Raw genomic sequence first — 17,963 nt, 5'->3', positions numbered from 1 at the left:
CTCAGTGCCTTATGCACTGCCAGGGAAGACGGGCCTTGTGAGGCAGAGCATGTCATAGGTGAGGAGGACAGATGGCCCTCCTTGTGGGTTCAGTGCAGTGTAAATCAACATCACCATAGCAAGGGCAGGGCTCTGTGCACTGCCGAGCAATTTAAAGGGAAAAAAAATTAAAGGGAAAATATGATGTTCTTGAAAGAAAAGTTGTGGGGCATGCATGGAAAATTGGGGCGTGTGGCCACTCAACTTTAGCAATAAGTCAGTTTTCCATGTATCTCAGTCATGGGAACAACTCATAAAAGGTGGTGTCCCCTTCCCCTACTCTCCTTTTTTGTCAGTTTTATAAAAGTGAGCAATTGATTGGGGTTTGTTGGGGACAGAGAAAGACAGACATGTGGCTAAGAGACCCCTAATTTCAGTTATATATGGACATCGTAATCACCCATTTGGTTGCCAGGGTATCTGGAGATTTGACTTACACACATCTGTTGTAAGATGTGGGTTTTATCTACCATTCCATAGGAGACTTATGCGGGTACTAACAGCCTGAGCATTACAACAGCACTCTATATCTCCGGAAGAGTGCTAACCAGAAGTACAGATGGGTTTCCAACCGCTCCATCTCAGCCGTTGCAGTGGAAGAAGTTGCGCCACCAGGAACTGTCTGGGCAAGTGGTTTTCAGCATCAATCATGAAAGCCATGTTGGTAGGCTAACGCCATCATCAACCATTTCCTGCAGTGCCAAACTCCATGACAGCGAAGCGAGAGGCTCACATTCTCACCAGCTGTTACGTATGCATAAGGCAATCAAGCTTATCTTAAGCGTGGATCCTGCCAGACTGCCTAAGCTTTTGTCCAATGGAACCCAAGACAATAGATGGTGCCAGTATAGAAGTAAAGAAGAGGAAGAACATCTTCACCTAGAGTCAGACTTCTTTGTATAGATCGGGTGTCACCTTAGATAGCAATTTGGCCCTCTACTGTCACCTTTAGATAAGTTTGATAGCTTGTTAATCACTTCCACTCCAATACCTTCACCCATTCTTTGCCCTAATGGTCACCCTGGAGACTCCCCCTTTTTGCCCATTGTTACCTGGAAGCCCAATCAGGTAACTAGAGCCAGGTCTGCTCATTGGCCATGTATGGGTATCCAATCAGGTGCCCCTAATAAACTGGCCATTGCCTACCGCACAAGTCCAGCCCTTATGGTCAGTGCGGAGCCTCCCCTTTCTCTGAGGTCATGTACCAGCTGACCACCTGTCATCCGCCCCTGCACCTTCTGTTAAGCCAAATGCCCTCAAAACGAGGTTGGGGAGTTAGTTAGGTGGACACCTGGCTTAATAGGAATCTTTTTACCAAATGTATACCAGGCTCAATCATCCAGAGAGTAAATGCTCAATAAAATGGACTCTAATTTAATAAAAACCAATTGTAATTTATTTAGAATAATAGTTCTTTCACACAAGATAAAAAATACAAAACAATCACACATTCACACAGGTCTAAGGAAATACAGATAGATCGATAGGGGAACATATATGGATAAACAGACAGGGCAATAATTACCTCTCGCAGACTCCAAGGAAGACTCCGATGGCGACAAGTGAGGGAATGGGGGAGGACCCGAAACTGATCAGGAATCGGGGATGGATCTACACAGCCGGAAATGGGTTGCTGAATAGAGGCACACCTGTGGGTAGCTAGTCCACAGGTTATAAAGAGTCACCTGAGTCCCGAGGGGATGGGAGGTGACTGGGAGGGGAGATGGGAGGTTCTGCTGATGACCACGAAGGCTGGACATCGGCTGAACCAATGGTGAGTCTTTGGTGACACCTGATTGGGTGTTTGCATTGACCAATGAACTTCACCTTCGTCCTGGGCATCCTGGAAACTTCCAGGTTGCGACAGGGCCTGAGGCGGCTCCGATGGTATCAGTATGGAAATGGCTGGGTGCTTGGGATGAGATGGGATTATCTGGGAAGGTGACAATAGGGAATCAAATATTGACCTAGGTATCCCCGGTGTATACAAAAGGCTTGGATGTGACAGGAGATGTCCTTCCTCTTTTCCCCTCATCTCCTGGGCAAGAGTTATTGTTCAGGATATTGCTGAGCAATTAGGATCAACAGTTGAGCTGTTAATCCATTCATAAAACGGATGGGTTGCTTGCGGGCTAGGAATGATTCAGGGTGTGTACGTGAGATTCCCACTAAGAAGGAATGAAGTCCAGCCTGGCAGGAAGATGGCTACAAGTGGTTTTAGCAAAACACAGTGGTTTCCATGCTTAGCGCTTCAACACCGGTCGCCTGGACAGCTCCGTGGCGGCGCAGCTTCTTCCTCACCATGGCGGGCCCGCTCAGTGGCGAGGGAAACGTTCGTACATGTTGGCAAGCACTCTGTGCCTGTTTAGAATGCCTGCACAATAATGCTGCTTGTACACATGAGTCCCATTTAGTTCCTGGATGGCTTTACTCGCACTCTCTGGCCAGACGGGTGCAAACTCACTTCTCCAGGCGCCCTGGCAACCATGCTTGTGACTATAATATTGGGGAAAGAGGGGTCTTTTCCTCACACTTCTATCCCCTAAGTGCTCAAGATAGTCCTTATAACCTCTGACCCAACTCCCCACACGTGTGCATCTGACAGTACCACATACCCCACTGTTAGATATGCCCCCGATACCTGATCAATTGAGGGTCCATCCGCCATCTCCTTTTTCGTCGCCATTGGAGCCTTCCTTGAAGACTACGATAGGAAATTATTACCCTGTTTGTCAATCCTTGTGTTTACCCCTGTCTATTTCTGTCTTATTTTTATTAGGACTGTATGTGCATTGTGTGACTTTATACTCTTGTATGTTTGTCTTTATTTAATAATAAACCTTTTTATATTATATTATATTATATTGTCTTGTTATTGGGTAAGTTCCAAAGCAGACACCTTCTGTATAAATAGGTTTTTGATCTCGCTAAAAGGCAGATTGCCCTCCACTCTAAATTCTCCCAAATCCTATTTTTAGGGCAGTTTGCTTAACAGACAGACAAAGAAAGACAGAAATACTACTTTTGACACTTTATTTGTAAAAACTGCAACATAATTGTAAAAAATATTTTCTTTAAAATATATCTGGAAATCAGGTTGTGAGAGCTGGACTTATATCTTCTGTCATCTGTCAAAAGACACTTTTTTGGAAACTAATTTATCACTTAAATGATTTGCTATGTGAAACAATAAGAACATCATTTTCTACTGGGAATATCAAATTAACATGATACTACATTCATTATTGTAATGGCTTTTCAATTTTCACAGTGTGAAGGATCACTTATCACCTGATCCACTGTTCAAACAGTATCCACATGTACTAGAAGAGAAATCTTCAGGCATAAACTTATATTTAAATTTATTAACTATAACTTTTAACTAGCTTAAAGGGCAAGTGGCCTGCCCTCTTAAAATTGTATTTTTATTATAAAATTGTGACCATTTTAATTTCCCTTGGAGGCCTTCAGAATGTCTAGCACACTGAATATTTCCAAGAACATTTACCATATATTGGAGACTGAGCTCTTGGAGAAGTGTAGATTATATGTCAGCACTTAAAATCTCCACCAAACTGAAGGCACTTTTATCCTCATTAACGATATTCTCATCAGTATAGAGAACCCACTAGTGAATATGCTGCTCACAAGCCAGGTGAGAAAATGTCAGTTTTATCATTTTTATTCAGAGCACCTCTCCTTTTATTTATGAACACTTTCTTCTGAAGTCATTTGAGGACTTTATTGCCTGTACAGCATGTTGGGTTGTTTTAAGGTGACTCTGTAAAAATGGCATAATTATGTTCCTTGTTTATTGCCAAGCAAACATTTTAGTAGAAAGTATGCTGTTTTCAGGAAGGAGAAAACCCTTGTGTAGAATTTAAGAGATTTCAAACTAACTTCAAGAGCCAAAATGCATTTTTTTTCCTTCTGCATTATAAGGCAGGACCCCCTGCTCAGTAGCTAAACACATGCTTTGCATGCATACGGTGTCACATTGAATCCCTGGCATTTAAAGTTTAAGGGAATTCTGCTAGGCCATGAAAGATCTTGTCCTGAGACACTGGAGAATCACTGCCAGTCACACAGACAGCAATAGTGGACCAGACACACTAATTGTCTGAGTCAATATACAGCAGCTTCACACGTTAAGTATATGAACTGCCAAAGTATAAACCAGTCTATTGTTCATCTCAAGTCACTTTCAGAGATGCTGTTTTTTTCTTTCCTTATTATAATCATAATATCATAGGATGGAAAAGCTAATTGGTTTGCCTTTATTAAATTGAATGTCACAGCAAAATTGTCATCCAAATAGAGTTGTCTGAAACAAACAAAAACTCTGATAATCAGGATGTTAATGCAAGAATGGAATATTGGGCAGTGCCAGATGATGAAGTGCACAATGTACCTGGAAGTTTGCTGGGCCCAAATGGAATGGACGGGGGTTATACTCAACAATGTCAGAAAACAGAGCTCTGACTTACTTTGTTTTTCAGCACCAACCACAGTTGAATTTTACAAATAGGGCTTTTTTGGAAGAAAAAACCCAGCAGGGACTTATTTGCATATTAGGCCATGCCTCTGATGCCAAGTCAGCTGGAACTGCATTCCTGTGAATTCCTGCTCAAAAAAAGCCCTGAATTTCAGAAACCCAGTACAATGAAACAGGTAAGTATTGATTGTATATAGCTTTAACTTCAGACATAAACTTGCATTATTCCAGAGTTATTATAGATGCCAGATTTTGGTGAGAAAGTTTGGTTTGTTTATTTATTTACTTTGTAGCGTGCCTTTCTCATGCAGGTTAAAACACAGTGTAAAGCAATGCAATCCAATAGTCTAAAGCATCCCATAAATAATACAATAGGATTAGGATTACAGAAATTAGAAACAGTGCAAAAATGATCAGATATATTATGTCTTAAACAGTGTAAAAGGGAAGGAAGTAGTTTACAAAAGTTTTTTTAAAAATGCAGAAGAGCAAGAGAATACATACCATAAACAAAAAAATAGATTACAATCCTGCTTTCCTTATAAAAGTGTCCTCCTGAACCTTTCTGTTATAACGGGAACTAAACTGGCATTCTGCAACAGGTGTGGAATCGGCAAAAATCTTCTTTTCCTTCAAAGACAGAAAATCCATCCCATTCGATGGCTGCTGTTCCAAAAGAATAGCATTCTAAATTACTTCTCACTGTAATAGGACCTATCATCATAAATTACTGGATACTTTATTCACAACAATATTTTGAAACACCAGTGGTTTAAAAGCCAACTTTAAAGTAATGCAACAATTAAATTATTTAACATAAGCTTTTTAAAAAACAAACCAACCAGTTATTTTGTATCTAGGGATATTCTATTTTACAGTCAGGAAAAAAAAAAGCATGGCCCAACATTTAACAAGCCTTTTAAAATGACTTTTTAAAAAGGAGTCCCTATGGACATTTAAGGAATTCTTAATAAGAAGACTTTATGGACATGCAATGATCATACAAGATGTAGTGTTTGCTCATATCCTTGCAGTGTTTTGCATATAAAGGCTTAATCAAAGAATGTATTTAATATTATTTTATTACTAGCAATTAAACAAAACAATCACTTTTAGTGAACTGTCTATAATATATTATGCTGAATTCTAATTAAACAGCTAAAGTACCTTTGCATTATTTTATGAGGCCATAATTTTGTTCTTGCTAGGATAAACTATGAGTCTGAAGGACAAACAGGCCACCCTGATGAGTGATAAAAAAGTAAAGCAGTAAAGAGGAACCATCTCTCCCTCTCTGTGTATATAACTTGTGTGTATGTGTTTTCATGGGTCAACTGCCCTATGTAGTAATATTTCCCAATGCCTAGAAGTGTATATACAGTATTATCTAACTTGATTGATTGACCTAACAGTACTACCATGTGGACACTCAAACTCTGAATAAATAGTAATGTTCATTACATCAAGTTGACAAAGGTGCTAAATAATGAAAGAAAAGGAATTTGACTTATGGTTAGTGAAGTTGCCAAAGCTTGTACTTCACTGAATATACATTTTGGCAAGTCATGATGGACATATGAAGCTGTCATATACTGACTGGCAGTGCTCTGCAGCCCCAGGCAGAGGTCTTTCACATCATCTACTACTTGATATTTATAACACTGCAGATGACAGGGACTGAACCTTTTGTGTACATAGCAGATGCTCTACCACGGAGCCATGGTCAAAAATGCTTGCCTGAAACCTTCCTGTGAAAGGATGTACAAAATTGTCCATGTATATAGAAATGGGAACACAATTTTCATTACCAGAACCCCATACGAAAATTGCTTCACTATTAAAGGTGAATCATATTTTGTCTTTTGTCCAGGTCACCCTGTTTTTCATTCATTCATAAAAATTCCTTATCTCCCCCCCTTAACATTCATCAGATATCTCTCCAGAAGTCATTACCCAAGGACATTTACAACAAGCAATATTAAAAACAATAAAGCTAGAATATATGTATCTTTAAAACCTTAATTATATCATAGCAGAAACATTTAAATTGAGAAGGAAGGAAGTTATCTATCTAAAAGCCTAAAGTCTTGCGATGATGTGTAAACTGTGTAAGGGAATTATGTATGTGGCACCACAAAACTAGCATTCTAATGGTGGTTTTGTTTAAAGTTAACCTGAAGATTGGTTTATATACAGCTCATCCTCTGCACATTGGTTCAGAAATAAGTTCCAATTTCAACAGCATGTAAGACATAAGTCATTAACTTAATTTAATGGAAGAAGGTTGAATTCTACCTCCCCATACTTTTCAATCAGTGACTATCACAGCCATTTAAAAGTTTCCCTTCTCATACACTAGAAACATGATGTTTAGAAGTGCCTTGCTGTTCTTACGTCAGATAAAGGCAAAATAGTGCTTTTAGTGGCATGTCTGAATTCCAGGTAAATGGAAAAGATTGTGATCTCCTTTACGAGAGAAATGGATCAGTTTATTCTCAGGCTTGCTTGTAGAATAAGAGATTGGATTTATAACTCACTCTTTACTTAGAGTTGCTTAAAATCTTCTCCCCTTCCCTTTTAAGAACAGCTCTGACAGAACTGTGACTGACCCAAGGTCACACAGCAGCTGCATTTAGATAAGTGGGTGATCAAACCTGATTCTCCAAAATTAGAATCCATGCTCTTAACCACTACACCAAACTGGCTCTCCCAATTAAAAGTATCAACATCAGAGCTATAATATAGTGGGTTCTATGCATTGATGAGGCACGGTTGTAGTGATAACAAGCTCTTTATTGAGTGCAGCATGGTAGGCGGCTGCACTAACAAGACTGAAGAACTGGGGCCCCTCCCTCACTGAGTTTGCCGGTGCCCTCAGGGTTGCTTTTAGCACCACAAGGGCCGAGTGGGATGGGAATGTTGTCGGTTAAGCTGGCGGCGTCCGGGGCGGGCCAGTACGCCAGCCATGACTTGGGGCCCATGGGGTGCCTGGCAGTGTTCGGTGCCGGGGAGTGCACAGACAACCCAACAGTGGTCCCCAACGCAACAAACTGGGGGAGGTGCGTTGCCATGAGGGCAGCCCCCACAGTTGCAGTGGATTCAGGGCTGGCCCTACCACCAGCAGGGGCCATGGGGTTTTCCCCCAGGCTCTTATGGGACTATGCGCCCCCTTGCCCAGATTGCCCAAAGGTATGGACTGGGTTGTCACCAGTATGCTGATGACACCCAGCTCTATCTGCTTATGGACCTGGCCTGCGTCCCAGAAAACTTGGACCGGGCATTACAAGCCATGGCCAGGTGGCTCAGGCTGAGGCTAAATCCGGCAAAGACAGAGGTCCTTTGCTTGGGTTGTCGTGGTCTGGGAGGGGAAATTCCCCTGCCAGTTTTTGACGGTGCGCCACTGACAGCGGCGCACAAGGTCAGGAGTTTGGGGGTACTATTGGAGCCTTCCTTAACAATGGAAGCTCAGATAGCAGCCACTGCTAAATCAGCATTTTTTCATCTTAGGTTGGCAAGGCAGCTGGCTCCTTTCCTGGAGCGCGACGACCTAGCAATGGCGCGACGACCTAGCATGCAACGGTCACCTCAAGGTTGGACTACTGTAATGCCCTCTACATGGGGCTGCCCTTGTGCCGAACCCGGAAGTTGCAGTTAGTGCAGAATACCGCGGCCCAGTTGTTATTGGGGCTCCCAAGATGGGAGCACATTCGGCCAAGGCTCCGGACTCTGCACTGGCTGCCAATAATATACCGAGTTCGGTACAAGGTGCTGGTTATTACCTTTAAAGCCCTATATGGTCTAGGACCTGCCTACCTTAGGGACCGTCTCTCCCCACATGTTCCCCAGAGAGTACTGAGATCGGGATCTCAAAATCTGCTTGTTATCCCCGGGCCAAAGGAGGCCCGCCTGCAATCTACCAGGGACAGGGCCTTCTCCATAATGGCTCCTTTCTGGTGGAACCAACTGCCAGAAGAGGTGAGGGCCCTGCGGGACCTTGATCAGGTTCACAGGGCCTGTAAGACAGCCCTCTTCCGGATGGCTTATAATTAACTGGCATTGGAAGCTGAGTGTAGTTCTGATAGACCGCCCTTATATGTTTTATATGTTTTATTATTCTACTGTTTTAACTGTGTAAGATGTTTTAAATTCAAATTATGTTAGATTTTTAAGTGTTGTGAGTCACCCTGAGCCACTTCAGTGGGAAGGGCGGGATATAAATAAACTTGAACTTGAAGATCGAGGTGGACCTGCAGGTCACTTCTGACATGGCCGGCTCGGTCAGTTTTGGGGTCTACTTTCGGGGCCACTGGTGTGCGGAGCAATGGCCTCTGGACTGGTTGAGCAGCGGCATTTGCCGGAACTTGGCATTTTTAGAGTTCTTTCCCATTGTGGTGGCTGTGCAACTAAGGAGCTGGCCAACCATGTTGTGCACTTCTGGTGTGACAACATGATGGTGGTTCATGTGATCAATACCCTCTCCTCCAAATCTGAGCTGGTGATGGGCCTTGTCAGGGCAATTACGCTGCAATGTTTGCATTTAAATGTGCTACTCCTGGCTAAGTACATTCTGGGGTTAAGTAATGGGGTGGTGAATGCTCTATCTCGTTGAGAGATGGAGAAATTCCGGCAGCTCGCCCCGGAAGCCGACACCATGCCGGTAAGGATGTCCCCAGAATTATGGAAGCTTGGCGCACCGAGGCTGACAATCCAGTTAGCCCTGGCCCAGAGCATGCAGTGGGCTTATGACTGGGCTGCTATGCAGTTCCGCAGCTTTCTGCAGCGTGAACAATTACCTGAGTCTTGGCTGATGCCTGTTTCACAACTGATGCAATATGTCGTGCAGCTCAAAGATAAGGGCCTGCAGGTGAAATCAATTCGGGCTCAGCTGGCTGCATTGGCATTTATCAGTAAGGCCCGAGGTTTCCCTGATAATTCGAGGGACTTCTGGCTATGTAAGATGCTGGAGGGGTGGAGGCGTGAGCAGGGCCATTGGGTCAATGCCAGGCAGCCCATCTCCCCAGCAGTACTTAAGGGACCACACCATGTTTGGCAACAGGTGTGTTGCTCCAGTTATGAGGCTCTTTTATTTCACGCGGCGGCCTTGACCGCCTTTTTTGGAGCCCTATGAGTTAGCGAGCTGGTCGTTCAATCTCGAGGTGACCAGTCTGCCAGGGCATTGATGTCCGATGACATTACGTTTGCAGGGATGCAGGTCACATTGTGGATATGCTGTTCCAAGACCGACCAATTGGGCTCAGGTGCCGGGGTCGCTTCGGGCCCTCAGGCAGTATGTGGCAGTCAGGGGGGAAGCACCTGTGGCATTATTCTGTCTTAACGATGGCTCCCCCCTGACCAAATACCAATTTTGGACTGTCACTACGAGGGCTTTTTTGAGGCTGGGACTGGGTGGGGTGAAATTTGGCACTCACTCTTTCCATATTGGCGCAGATTCCATGGCTGCAGGTTTGTGATACCGAGGCCCAGCTGTTCAGCGGGTTGGGCGCTGGCAGTCCTCTGTCTACCGGGCCTATGTGCATCCTTTGGGTGACCACAACTCTTAGTTGCCTTGCGGCATAGTTGCCCCATTGGGCCTGTTTGTTCTGACTGTTTTTCTCCTGTTCAGATGCTGTGGCTTGGTGGGAGAGATGCTGCATCCTTATCACCAGGCACAGAATGATTTTTTGGGCAGTCCATCAGGCCTGGCAGATGCCGGTTGGGTCGCAACTCAGACTCAGTGAATGGGCTGTGATGGAGTGGCAGGGTCAGCAGGACCTGAGGTGGGCCAGGCTGCTGCCACTCCTCTTTCAGGGAAGGAATGGCCCTCCACTGCACGTTGTGTTGATACACCTCGGGGGGGGGATGACCTGGGCCTAATGAGGCTATTCATGACCTGAAGGTGGTTCATGACAGGTGGGCAGGAGTGTGGATTATATGGTCTGCCATTCTACCTCGCTGGGTCTGGTGGGCTGCCTGGGACCCAGCAGGAATTGAGAGGGCCAGACGGAAGGCCAACAGGGCCATGCAAAAGGCCATGGAGGATGGGTTGGGCACCTACCTGCTGCATCCTGATATACGGGTTGGGCAGGCAGAGCTGTACAGAGCCAATGATGTCCACCTGTCTGTGGTGGGAAACAGGGCCTTTCTAGAAGATCTCCGGCTGGGGCTCCGAGTGGCTCTAGGCCACCCAGTGGGTGCTAGTGCCTAAGTGGAGGCTTGGCACTGGAGTTGGCAGGAGTTATTGGGGATATTCTGAATAATGGTGACCACCCAGGGTCCACCCCTGTTTTGGGAGTTAGGGGTGGGCTTGGCTGGCAGCTGTGCTTTACAGGCTCTGCTGGGGTGTCCCGCCCACTGATAGCCCTCCCCTGAAATGGCTCCTTCTGGGTAAGCGAGGCCTAGTGGGGAGGGCATTTATGACCCAGCTGGCCAGATGTGAGCCGTATGTGATGGCTCACGTCTAGGGCGGGGTGGCTCGCCCACATACCAGGCAAGGTAGGGTATCTTAATCCCTAGGCTTGTGTGGGTTAGTTTAGGCCCCATGCTAGTTAATTATGTTCAATAAAGTGGCCCTGTTTATTACCCCAAACAATGTGTTTGCCTCTTTATTCCGATTGGGGGAGCAATAGGAATAATATTAAATTCTTGAATGGGAAAAAGAATACCTAACCTGAGGTGGCAATCACAAGAATAGTTTCCTACTACAGACACCTACTTCTGAGTACACCTGCTTAGGCTTGCTTTTTACCCAATCTCCCCCCTCCCCATTTTAAACTGAAATTTTAAAAAGAAAAAAAGGGGTGTTTTTTTAAAAAAAAAATCAAAAACAAACCCTGGCAAAATGCTTTAGTGACTTTAGAAAAACAACAACAAGCCCTGTGTGAAACACAGAGGAAGGAGCAAAGATAATTAGGTCTTAGATTCTGAACAAGAAACTTGGGTCACTCAAAGAAGAAATGTTGGAGGTATGGAGCTGACAAACACACTCTGGTTAGTCCAGCCCAGCATCTCTCCAATGCTGCATCCCTGCAAGGGGACTGTCAAGCCTGTTTAGAATTGCTCCCCCAACTGCTAGAACATCTCTCCTAGAAGGTGTGTCTTCTTCCTCCACCTTGTGTGGGAAACAAGAGCTAGGGAAAGTCTCTTCCATTGCAAGCAGCTTTGCTCCACAGCTAGGTTCCTCAAGCAGCTGTTGTATCTCTCCTTCCTTGCATAACCCCTTTCACACTGCATGCCCAGAAGCTACAAACCGCTGACATCTGGGTTGGCTGTTAAAGTTCCTTTCACACAAACAGATCAGCTGACAAGGGGAGGCATAGTAACAGTAGCTCCCCCTTCATCCTTCCTTCATGCCTCCATCAGTCCAGCTGGGCATGCAACTGCAGGTATTGCTCACATGAGGAAGGCTTGATAACCTAGGATGTGAGGAGCTCAATGAAGGGCATTATGGTGCTCCTCAACATCTGATGTCATTGGCAATAAGGTTTGCCTAATGACTGTGCCAGCTCTGAAAAGCATTCACAGCTCTGAAAAGCATTCAAGTGACTAATGTCAATGGAATGTACTTCCATCAAAATATACCAACAATGCAATCCTGTATAGTTATCCCAGTCTGAGTCTATTAGATAGAGTAACTCTGTGTACAATTGCACTGTTAGTATCTTCATGAAAATCTGTCATTTTTATTCTTGCTGTAAAGAAACTGGAATGGATGAAAGGTGACAGTTGGAGAATTCTTCTGGGATTTCCACTAAGCACTTTTAAATGGAGACATAATACTGTTTTAAACTATATAACATAAAACCTTCTGTCAGAGTAGACTAGATGTTAATATATTTTTTAAGGATGCTTCAGAAAGCATGGATAGATACCATGTTAGTCAGTGCATGATTACACCAAGAATAGTTTGATAAATGTTTTTGTTGTACAACATGAGTGCAACCACAGTGCATCAGTCATAGCAGAACAAGGTTTGAACTTGATCTAAAAAAAGATTACACTGTTATAAATCCTGCAGGAAAATCTCCTTAAATGGGTCCAAATACAGGATCATTTTATTCCCAAGCCGATTGGTGTTATCTTCTGTACTGGCATGCATGGAATGTATTGCTCCATAATGGTTGGAAAAGATATGTTCATAAAAGAAATGGGTGAATTGTCTAATATAAGCTTTGTTTGCATTTGCAGCACATGAAAAGGACAATTTCTGTTTTCAGTTGCATCAATATGTTGATGCAAGTCTTCCAGTGCAATTCCCCCTAAACCCATTGACTTCTATGGACCTAGAAGGGTATTACTTTCTTTTGAATTGCACTGTTCATCATCTCCCATTGTTTTATATAATGAGGGTAGAGAATTTCTGAATTGATGAAGTTAAAATAAACTCCTCTGTTGCCAACTTTAAGCTCAGACCATATTACCTCCTGAATGAAAACACAAGATACCAGTCCTACATGCTAAGTTAGGTTTTATGTTTGGTTGACATATTAAAACTTCAAAATGTACCCTACTTTTAAATGCAGGTTGGTACTATTTGTAACATTTTTCATCCTAATATCTGCCAGACTGCTTTCACTCCTGACTTGTGCAACAAGTCCACAAACAGGCAAGCAAGACAGTCCTGCTCAGAAGCAGGGGAGGGGATCTGCTTTGCCGAGGGGGAAGAACTTGTGGGGGTAAGGTGGAGGCTTTCCCTCCAGTCACTGCCACCACCTCCTGGTGGTGGTTTTCTTTCCACCTCCTTTCCTATTTTATGCCAGGAGCAGCAGCAAACAGGGCTGTTCAACAAGGTTGGCTGCTGATCAAGGCCCACAGGGAAGAATCCAGGCAAACTACAAACTTTATTCTTCTATCAACACATCTAGAGAACATATAGGATACAGAGAATAAGCTGAAGATATTAACACAAGCAATGAAAACAAAAGAATTTCTGACCTAACTTGGCAACTACAGCATTTGGCATCTGCTCCTCCTTTCCACCCAAAATATGCAAATAAGTGTATGTGTAACGAAGCCTCCAGAAGCCCGCTGCATCGCAGCGTGGCTGAGGAGGGAATTTTGCCCCCCCTTGGAGGGAGAGCGGATCCTTCGGCGCGCTTCTGAGCGCGTTCGGAGTGGGCGGGGCTTCAGCGTTGTACTGAAGCCCCGTCCGACGCCGTGGCAGTCTTCCCGGCGTTTTTGGTTTGAGCGGAGCGTGCTCGCACGCTCTGTGTGCCTGGCGGCTGCGTTTGGAGCCGGGAGGCTGGGTCGTCGTCTGATCGTCGTGGGACGTTTTAGACTTGACAGTTTGATCTTGTTGTTTTTCCTTAATCGTTTGCTTGCAGTTTGTTTGTGTACTGATCTTCAATTGGGCTTCTTTGCTAGCACTTGGAGTTTGGGGTGCCTTCTGGGTGGTTGGTGGCCCCTGCATTTAGGGCACCTGGCCTTTGGGGTTTTTTCTACCTCCCCTCCCCCCCCCACTCGCCTACCAGCGAGACATTTGGGGGTTCTTCTTTTGAAGGCTGTGAGGCATTGAAGGCTGCAGGTCCATGGCTGGGTGGTTAGCTGCGCTGGTCTGCCATTCTGGGGTGCTTCTCTTGAAGGCTGGGTGGTCTTGTAGGCTGCAGATCCAGGGCTGGTGGTTAGCTGGGCTGGTCGGCCATTTTTGTTGGGAGCCATTTCTTCACTAGTGGGAGGTTGTTGTTTGTCCTTCTTGCTGGTGCAGGGCGGCCATTTTGGATCCTTTCTTGGTGGGAGGCGGCGGCCATTTTAGAGGCTTGTAGTAAGGGTTGTGGAGTGGCGGCCATTTTAGGGTGTGTGGAGCGGCGGCCATTTTAGGTGCAAGTTTTGGCCTGTTCGCCCTTCACGTCCCCCCTCCCCCCCTCCCTCTCAATTTTTTATTCAGGCCGCCGCCTTGAGGTGCGCATTTCTTTCTTGCGCTTTAATTGTTCTGCGCTCTTTAGCACAGCATGTCAGGCCGTAAGGGTTCTGGTAAGCCTAAGGGGAAGCAGCCTGCCCCTAGGGCCCCCAAGCCGCAGCCGAAGCGTCCTGCGCCACCCTCATCCTCGGATGAGGAAGGCGATGACGATGTTAATGCAGTCATTTTTCAGCGACTGCAGGCTTTAGAGCGGGCTTCGGGCCTTCCTCCTTCTCAGATGCCCAATAAGGGGCAGGTTTCTAAAAGGATGTTACAGGCTGATATTCTGACACGTTTGTCTCTTCTTGAGGGTAGATCAGCAGCGGCGGCTGGTGGTGCTGTGGGGCTTGGAGGCCTTGATGTCGGTGCTGGCCCATCGTATAGTGCCGGCGGTGCTGGGTCCGCGGTGGTGCCCGCTGTGCCTTCAGTGCCTTCAGGTAAGTCTGGGAATGGCTCCCTACCACACATGGGGCCTGCATGGCCGTGGGGTGCCTGTGGGTATGCTGGCACTAGTGGGGTTGGCTCCTCGTTAGGGGCCACTTCTGCTGGGGGCTTAGAGCAGCCTGTTAGTTAGATGGGGCCTCAGGGTCAGTGGCGCATGTTGGGTCAATGGCCTGGGGCCGGGCTGCAGGGGATAGGTGGTGCCTGGCCTGGTGCCTGGGGTTTTCCTTCGCCTTATGGGGTGGTGCCATTCAGTGCCATGCCTTCTGGGGAGGTCGCCTTACCCTTAGGCGATCACTTGCTGCCTGCCACTAAGGAAAAAATCTTAAAGGGAGAATATGTGGACGTATTCTCCCTGTTATACAGAGAGCTGGAAAAAAAGGACAAGGAGGAGCTTGACGACAAAGATAAGGAGAAGCTTAGGAAAGGGAAGGTTGACCGGACCTGGGCCAATTGGCTTCCTGGGTTTCTGATATACGCGGGAGTGATTGCGCGGGCTCAGCCCTGGCGGGCGGCCGCTCTTATACAATATTTGGACATCATATACAAAGGGTATACGATGTTCAGTGGCCCTGCCTGGAGCCAGTACGACCAGAAGTTCAGGATGAGGGCCGCATTGTACCCTTCACTCCCGTGGGATCGGGTTCACCAGCAGTTGTGGCTGCAGGTGATGTCACCGGCGCGGCCCAATTTGGGGGATCGATCCGACAGCGGTCACCTTGTCTCCAAGGGTTCCGCTTCTCTGTCAGGCGCGTCCTCTTCCTCCCGCAGTGTTGCGGGGCAGGCGGTTCAACCCCACCTGCTCTGTTGGGAGTTTGGATCCCAGGGGGCCTGCAGTCGAAAAGACTGCCACTTTAAGCATGAATGCCCCTTGTGTGCCGACCCTCACTCCTTCAACACCTGCCCCAAAGTCCGATCCCGCAAGGGTCAGAGAAAATCGGGGGGGGGGGTTCTTTGCCTGGAAAAGAGTCCCAGCCCGATAAGGGTGGGGCCTCTTAGTGATTGGCTTCGTAGATACCCTCTTAGGGAGGAAAGTTGTTATCTTTTGAATGGTTTCACGTTAGGTTTTAGGATTCCTTTTCAAGGTCCTCGGGTACCAACTAGGTCCAGGAACCTTAGTTCAGTTGTGGGTTTGGAACATATAGTTAAGGAAAAAATTGCTAAGGAGTTGGCTGCTGGCAGGATTTTGGACCCATTTGCTAGCCCTCCGGTGGTTAATTTTAGGGTTTCCCCGTTAGGGGTTGTGCCAAAGAAAGCACCTGGTGAATTTCGTTTGATTCACCACCTTTCTTATCCTAGGGGTTCATCTGTTAATGATGGCATACCGGAGGAGCTTTGCTCCATTAGGTATACCTCATTCGATCAGGCCGTGGGCATCGTGCGATGCTGTGGGCAGGGGGCCGAGATGGCAAAATGCGATATCAAGTCGGCATTTCGCCTTCTCCCTGTCCACCCCGATGATTTTGAGCTGTTGGGCTTTTCGTTTGCAGGGCAGTTTTACATTGTCAGGGCATTGCCTATGGGTTGCTCTGTTTCATGTTCCACTTTTGAGTGCTTCAGCACCTTTCTGGAATGGGCTGTGCGCGAAAAAGTGGGTTTGCAGGAGGTCGTTCATTACCTGGACGACTACCTGTTTGTGGGCCCTGCCGGCTCGGGTCGTTGTGCTCAGTTGTTAGCTGGCTTTGTTGAGTTGGCTGCTGAGTTGGGCGTGCCATTGGCCGAGGAGAAAACCGAGGGCCCGGCCCAACGCCTTGTTTTTCTGGGGATTGAGCTAGATACTTTGGCCCAATCATCTAGGATTCCCGAGCAGAAGCTGTTGGATTTGAAGGGAAGGATTCATTCCTTTCTGGGTAGGAGGAAGGTTACGTTGCTTGAGCTGCAGCAGCTGGTGGGGCACCTTAACTTTGCTTGCAAAGTGGTCGCCCCAGGTAGGCCTTTTCTGTGTAGGTTTTGTGATGCTATGGCGGGCCTTCGCCTGCCACAGCACAGGACTAGGGTTACTAGCAGCATGAGGGAGGACCTGCGGATGTGGCAGGAATTTTTGGAATCCTTTAATGGGATTTCTTTTTGGAGAGAGGACATGAGGCTTGAAACTGAGCTTCAGGTCATGTCAGATGCTGCTGGGTCTTTAGGGTTTGGTGTCTACTTCCGTGGACATTGGTGCATGGAAGAGTGGCCTGAGTCGTGGGTGCAGGCCGGTTTGATCAGGGATCTTACGTTTTTGAAGTTCTTTCCAATTTTAGTTGCGGTTTGGCTGTGGGGAAGGATATGGTCAATTCCACCGTTCATTTCTGGTGTGATAACATGGCGGTCATCCATGTTATTAATTCCCTTACATCCAAATCGCAGTGGGTTATGAGGTTGGTAAGGGCCTTCACTCTGCGCTGCCTGCGGCTTAACATTTTGTTTTTGGCCAAGCATGTCCCTGGGGTGAATAACGGGGTGGCTGACGCTCTCTCTCATAAACAGATGGAGAGGTTTCGTCAGCTGGCTCCAGACGCCGATATGGATGCGGTGCCAATGCCCCAGGAGCTATGGCTGATTGGAGAGCCTAGGCCTGCAGAGCGATAGGCTTAGCCATTGCACCCAGCACCAGGAGGTCTTATGAGCGTGCCGTGTGGCAGTTTGAAGACTTTAGGGCTGAGGTAGGGTATCGCATTGTTTGGCCCATCCCAGTGGAGCAGTTGCTCCATTACTGTGTTGCTTTGAGAGGTAAGGGTTTGGCCGTGCGATCAATTCGGGGACGCATGTCGGCGTTGGCCTTCGCTAGTAAGGCTTTGGGGTTCAAGGAGGAGACAGCAGATTTTCATCTTCGAAAGATGCTGGAGGGGTGGTCCAGGGAGGCTGGGCCTATGCCTGATACTAGGGCCCCTTTGTCTCCTGAGATCCTTCGGGGTCTTAAAGGGGTATGGAGCGCAGTGTGTGCGTCTCATTTTGAAGCAGTTTTGTTTCACGCAGCCTCCTTGGTGGCCTTTTTTGGTGCTCTAAGGATTAGTGAACTGGTGGCAAGCTCCAGGAGTGATGTTTCAGGTAGGGCATTGTTGTTGAAGGACGTTATGTTGCTGGGAGGTAAGGTGGTCCTCACTGTCCGGCGGT

The sequence above is a fragment of the Heteronotia binoei genome, chromosome 7, assembly GCF_032191835.1.
Source record: "Heteronotia binoei isolate CCM8104 ecotype False Entrance Well chromosome 7, APGP_CSIRO_Hbin_v1, whole genome shotgun sequence".
NCBI classification, from domain to species: domain Eukaryota; kingdom Metazoa; phylum Chordata; class Lepidosauria; order Squamata; family Gekkonidae; genus Heteronotia; species Heteronotia binoei.
This window is presented reverse-complemented; position numbering follows the sequence as displayed.